Here is a 6,708-nt window from a genome sequence, read left to right as displayed (position 1 = left end):
CTTCTTTTGAAGTTCCTCCTAAAGAAGATGCACCACCATTTCTCTGCTCCTCAGAAATTAAAAGAGCAATCAACTCCTCAAAATCAGGAAATCTTTCACGAAATGAAATGGATGTCTGAAACTGTGCATAATCCTTTCCTAGACCATTCAAGGTCACAGAAACTAAATCATCATCTTCCACTGGCGACCCAATGGAAGCAAGTGCATCTGCAATCTTCTTCACGTTCATGTGGTAGTCATTGATGCTCATACTTTCTCTTTGCACATTATGCAACTCTTGCTTGAGCTGCATTTTCCTGGCTTGCGTATTTGTGCTATACATTTTTGACAAAGTATCCCATGCCTCCTTTGGCGTGCTCGCATCCTGAATATGCACAATCATAGAGTCTGAAATACTAATAGACAGCCAGTACATAACTTTCCTGGCTCTCTCATGCCATGCTTTGAATGCCTGCATTTGCTGTTGATTGGGAACATCGGGAAGAACTGGTTCTTCTTCATTTCTTGCAACAAATTCCCAATATCCTTTTCCAATAAGAAAATTTGTCATTCTAAACTTCCATGGTGGAAGTTGTTCTTGTCAAGCTTTTCAGTGACAATCTGTGAGAGAGAATCAGACGCCATTACAGAATACTGCAAAAAATTCTGTCACTATAGAGAACACAGCTTCAGCCTCACAAAGGCAAATCTGCAAAACTTACGAAAGTGGTATTTGACCACACAATCACTTCCTAGTGACGATTTTGCATCAACAGGCAACAAGGATGATTCTATAACTCCCAATGTCTCTGCGCACAAGCATACGATGCAATTTCTACAGTAACTTTTCACCGACCTATAGAACAGTGGCTGCACAGCATAAAACTGGGCCTTTTCCTAAGTGTGTGTAGAAATTTTCCGCCTCCAAAACAGGCCCCGAAATGGCCTCAAATCAAAAAACAGGGTCACCAAGGGCTAAATCCCATTTCCCGCAGCATATACTGCCCTCTTGTTTCACCGCGAAGGGCGTCTCAACTTGAGACAATGCACTCTTGCAATTTTCGGCTATGCTACCTGCAGAGATCTGCTCCCAAAACAAAAAATGAAAGCAACACTGCTCCTCTTACCAGAACACCGCGAGCTTGGCTTGCTTTCTTGAGCTCCTTACCACGAACAAGGCTCTGATACCATGTCAAGATTGTGGGAGAGAAGGAAGGAGTCTCACTTGTACCTTTCTTGCTTGCACAAATGGGGGAATACACACAAAGGTGGAGGATGAAAAACAATTTTCCTCTTCTTAGTTGTGTAAGCCAAAAAGAACTCTCATACAAAGAAATAGAAGAACCCTATATATGGGTCTCAAACCAAACTCAACTAACTAAGGTGGCATACTAACTGAGCCACGAACTAGAGTAGATAAGGATAGCTATCATGTAGCTATTATTCATGGGCGGTGTACCAACCGCATCTACAACTGACAAGTCGGTGACATAAATGCACAACGATCACCCTGGCATATCACGAGTGGAGCTCGATATCTCAACAGGAACCCCCCTAGTAGGGACCAAAAGACTGACTATGACAGACGCCGAGTCGAGGCGAGACCCTAAGAAGCAATAGGTGGTAGGCTCTACAACCTCCGTCCCTACAACAGAGAGGCCGCTCGAAGAATATGATGAGTACGTCAAAGAACTCCTCTAGAGAGAGAGCCAAGGAGGAGAAGAGAATTGCAATAGCAGAGCTTGAAGCTAAAAAGAAGGCCATGGCGGCATTCCAGTTGGAAAGAACACACCAAATGGCCATGGCCCAAAGGGAAGTCAATGAGTTGAAAGAGTAGCTACAAGCTAAGAAAGAGATAGAAGTTGAATGGTAGATGTGCTTGAATGGAGAAACCGAGGCCACACAATGCCTATGGTAGCACAATGAAGAGATTGTGGCACTCTATGAAGGTCTGCAAGCTCAAATGGAGAAACTCACTAAAGCCACAAAAGAGCTAGAGGAGCTGAGGGAGGAAAGAGCTCGCATGTGTGAAACAGAGATGGAGAGACTAACCCAAGAGGCTACCGCGGCTCAGGAAGAGCAACAATAGCTAAGGGTAGGAATGGAAGACCAAGAATGAAGGTTGATAGTGCTACCCCAGAGGCAGGGGAAAGCCTTGAAGACATGAACAAGAGGGCAAAGAAATGGGCCAATCAGAAAAAAAAAGGGTCAAAGCTTTGGCACATCACCTCAATCAAGCCGAAAAAGAAAAGATACTTGTCAAAATCAAAGTGGAGGCCACCGAGTGAGCTTCCATACTCAACAACATGCCTTCCTAGAAATCCTATTGGATGTCACCCAGGAAAAAGAGGGAGAGTCCATGGAGGCAATGAAAAAGAAATTGGGAATGGCTTGTACGGCACTGAAGGCTCAACTACAGATGCCGCCACAACCTTATGGAGTTGGCCCAAGCTTGGAAGAATGTCATTATCTCCTATTGACAAGGCTAACCTCATAGGAAGTGGACACACTAGGGTTGCACTCGGGTTCCTCGAAGAGGAGCAGCAAGAGCCAAGTTGGGAAAGGGAGGTGGACGTGAACTTTGAAATGGGACCACATGAAGACGACGAGCTTGTCCCACCGCATCCTTCCCCAGGGCCTGAAGAGCAACAACACGCATATACCTTCGCAGAAAGAAAGGCAGCACTAAGAGAAAGAAGAAAGCAAATGGTGGAGGAGACAAGGAGAAAATGGAATGCCATGAGAGTGAGGGCACTCCAGGCATCTATCCCACCATGTGCGGACAACGCCCTAGTAAGCTTTCACACCAACCTCATAATCTAAAAGAGGCAAGAAATGGCTAGGAGCCCGTTTGACCTCAACTTTTAATTCCCCACCACCCTGCGTAGAGTGTTACCTATCAAGGTGGTGGAGGAGGTGATTAACATCGAAAGTAGGCTTGGACAAAGATGGTTGTAGGAGAGAGAGCGTAACCCCACATTATGGACCACAAACGATGTCAAATTTTGGCAAAATAAAGTTTTTGAAGTACCACGGTCTATGCCCGACTATGAATGCCAACCTACATGGAGAAGAAAGGTCTGTATAACACCAAACTGGACACTTGGATGGCCTTTTGCAACACGCAACCCTTCGAGCAGAATGACCCAACCTTTATGCCTTACACTCGAAGGGTGGTAGTGGATTTTGACTCTAGTGTCCACGGCTGTTACGACTTCCTTGTAATCTATAATCCTCACTGTACTACATATGAAGATGCCCTCGTCTTCATGTCAAAAAAATTATATGATACTCTAATCCAATTCACTAACCAATTCTCTTCATGCCCTAACCCTGCCTTTATTACCACTTGTAATTACCTTAGATTGCTTAGGATACTCCTTAGGCAAGAACCCACCCCGTAGGAGTGCGGCCTCCCAGTGCTCCATTTTGATCCAAATGCTATAGATAGTTGTGCAATGGCTCAGCTAATGATGCGAGTCACTCTATTGCCTTCATTTTTCTTAACTACTCTACTAGAGGACATTAATGATAGCTGCTTCACCTACTGCAATCATCCATTCCTCTCCACCACCACCCTTCAAGTCTGCCTAAACCTCAAGGGGTATCTCCAAAGCTGCTGATCCCTTAGTAAATCTATTAAGCCCCCTTCTCCACCTCACTCCGATGATGATGAAGATTAAACTTCTATCACAACTATGTAACTTTATTATTATTATTATTACTATTATTATTAAAAAATTAAAGAGAGATAAAATGGAAAAATAATATTTATTTTTTTTAAGGGGGAAAGTATCACATGTTACCACTGCAAGTTCCACATCCACCACACAGCCACTGCACTTAGGGGTCCTCAAGTTAGGTGCGTCTGGTGGCTTCAATCGGCCGGCTCCATTCCTATCCCCCTAGCTTCATTTTGGACCCCCAAGTCATGCTTAGGGCATATCAAGGGTAGGACACACCCACGATGGTAACACTCGCATGTGGTTAGACCTGTCACCCTAAGCTCCATCCCCCTAGCATGCACTCAATGCACCACATGACAATGGGGCACACCCACACGTAATGCACAACCGAAGGCCCCCCCACCAACTTCAGCAACCCCATCATCCATGCAATGCGCTCCCCATCTTATGAAACATTCTACCACGCCGACCCAACAAACCAAGGGGCGGATGCCACAGCCCCCATCGAAAAGAGAATGAAGAAGCTCATTTTGAACAGTGCATAAGAAGCTCACCCAGAGGGCCAGGCAATGGATCCATCCAACACAATATTCAATTTCAATGCCAAATCCGCAAGCAACTCAATCGGGCATCAAGGTAAGCTCACTACACTCATAGAGAGGGATAGCGTGTTGGCTATGTGAGAGGTAGCCATTAGTGCTCGCTTGGAACGCTTGAACAATAAGTGGTCCGTGGGTCTTGGTGGTTGATCTAGAGAGCTCCCAACAAGCTCTCTGGGATCTATAACCAAGACATAATTTATGGAGGACTTGTAATAACGATCAGGAGGTCATCAATCTCTAGTAGAATGCCTCAATGCAGGCATGCTGCTAATCCAACATCATGGCCATGAGCAGCAACTATTGTTGCAAGCTATCTAGCTGGCTATACATGAGCAGGTGGCTCTTCTTGAAAAATAACACTACATATCTCAACAACTTTCTCAGGCTGCCTATGCATTTTTTCCTCATGGAACACAACATCATGGCTATAGATCACTTTCCATGCCTACGGATCCCAAAGATGATATCCCATCTCACATGCATCTCCATAGCCAAGGAAATTGTAGTTCACATGTTTAGGATCCAGCTTATTGTGTCTGCCCTTGGGCACATGGAAAAATGCCTCACATCCAAAGACACGCAAATGAGCATAAGAGGGACTCTTTCCTATCCATACATGTTCTGCAACCTAGAAGTCAATACCACTGCAAGGTGACCGATTCATGATATGTACGGTAATAGTAACTACCTCAACCTAAAAATACTATGATAAGATAGCATGGCTAAGCATGCTATAGACCCTCTCCTAGATAGTCCTATTCATGTTCTTAGCCATACTATTCTAGGGAGAGATGTAAGGGGCGGTTAACTGATGCTTAATACCCCACTCTTCACAAAATTGCTCAAAGTCACGTGAGACGTACTCACCCTCATTATCGGTCCTTAGGCATTTCAGCCTATGCCCAATGTGATTCTCTACGAGAGCAACCAATACTGAAAGATGGCCAAGACATCAAATTTTTGCTTTATGGGATAAGCCCAAACCTTACATGAATAATCGTCAATAAATGTGACAAAGTACTTCACACCCCCTAATGACTAACAAGGCATGAGTCCACATATATTTGAATGCACAAGAGCCAAAGGCTCACCCATGTGTGGAATACCAGACTTTTTATGTGAATTCCTAGTCTACTTGCCATATAAACAGTGATCACATGACTCAAAATGCAAGTACTCAAAAGGCGGAACATACTGCAAAGCGCTAAGCATTTTCATTCCCGTAAGTGACATATGCCCAAGACGAGCATACCAAAGAGATACATGTGGGATAGAACCCACTGACAAAACATGATCAATAGTATCAGATACAACCAAGGGATAGAGGCTGCCAAATTTGGCATCTCTTGCAAAAACAAGCCTGCCATGAGTTATATTCCATGCAAAATCACCAAACCATATATGATAACCTACATCATCAAGTTGCCCAGTAGATATAAGGATTTTAGTTAGTGTGGGTACAAGACGTACATTATGCAGAACAAAAGTGTTACTAGAGGGAAACTATAGAGTGGCATCACCAAGGTCAACAATAGTAAGAGACCGCTAAGCACACAAAACCAAATACACTATGATAGGTATGAAACCACTCACAGTAGGGTGTCGCATGAAAAGATGCACCTGAATCCAAGAGCCAACATTTTGCATGCATAGACTAAGCCTTGATCAGCTGAGAGGCATCACATGAAGAGGCTGCTAAGATGTAGTCACCATCAGACTCCTCAGGCTGCTACATGACATTTATCTCCTCAATTTTGTCACTTGACTTTGCAGGTATAATACTATGATCATTGGATTTCTCTTGCACTTTTTCTTTCCCCTTTTCTTTGTGCTTGTCATCATGCATCTTATGGCACTATGGCTGTATGTGTCCTACTTTCCCATAATAATGGCATGTAAGATCAGACTTACATCCACAGGACTTGTTGCATCCACACGACTTAAACCGAGACTTCTAAGAATCCTTTCCATGACAATCATTATCTTTCTTGCCACTTCTACCACCTCTAATAGATAAAGCATGTGAACTGTGGGAAGAATCATTGTTTTTCCTATTAATTTCTTTAGCAAAAAGAACACTCTCTACATCTTTCAATTTCTACCCATCCAGTTCATTGATATAGATCGCAGATGCAAAATACATCTCAAGACTCAAGTAAAGTGCCAAGCAAAAATAAAGAATGTAGATTATCCTGAAACTCAATACCTTGTTGAAGCGTATTCTTCATGATAGAATGAGACTGGCTAAAGTGAGTAGAAAATGGGGTCCCCTCCTTCATGCGGAATAAAGTTCTTGAATCTTTTCCCATAGATTCCATGCACTCTGATCTTCATCTTCATCAACATTATTGTGGACCTCTTCAAAGAGTGATAAAATGATAGTGGACTTGCATATTGCATCTAAATCAACCCTGTCATCATCATCATCCATGTTCTTGGGT

Source organism: Lygodium microphyllum, chromosome 17 (assembly GCF_053477565.2).
Source record: "Lygodium microphyllum isolate KBCC chromosome 17, Lygodium_microphyllum_v1.1.10, whole genome shotgun sequence".
Taxonomy (NCBI): Eukaryota; Viridiplantae; Streptophyta; class Polypodiopsida; order Schizaeales; family Lygodiaceae; genus Lygodium; species Lygodium microphyllum.
The sequence above is the reverse complement of the archived record's forward strand: the minus strand, read 5'-3'. Positions refer to the sequence as shown.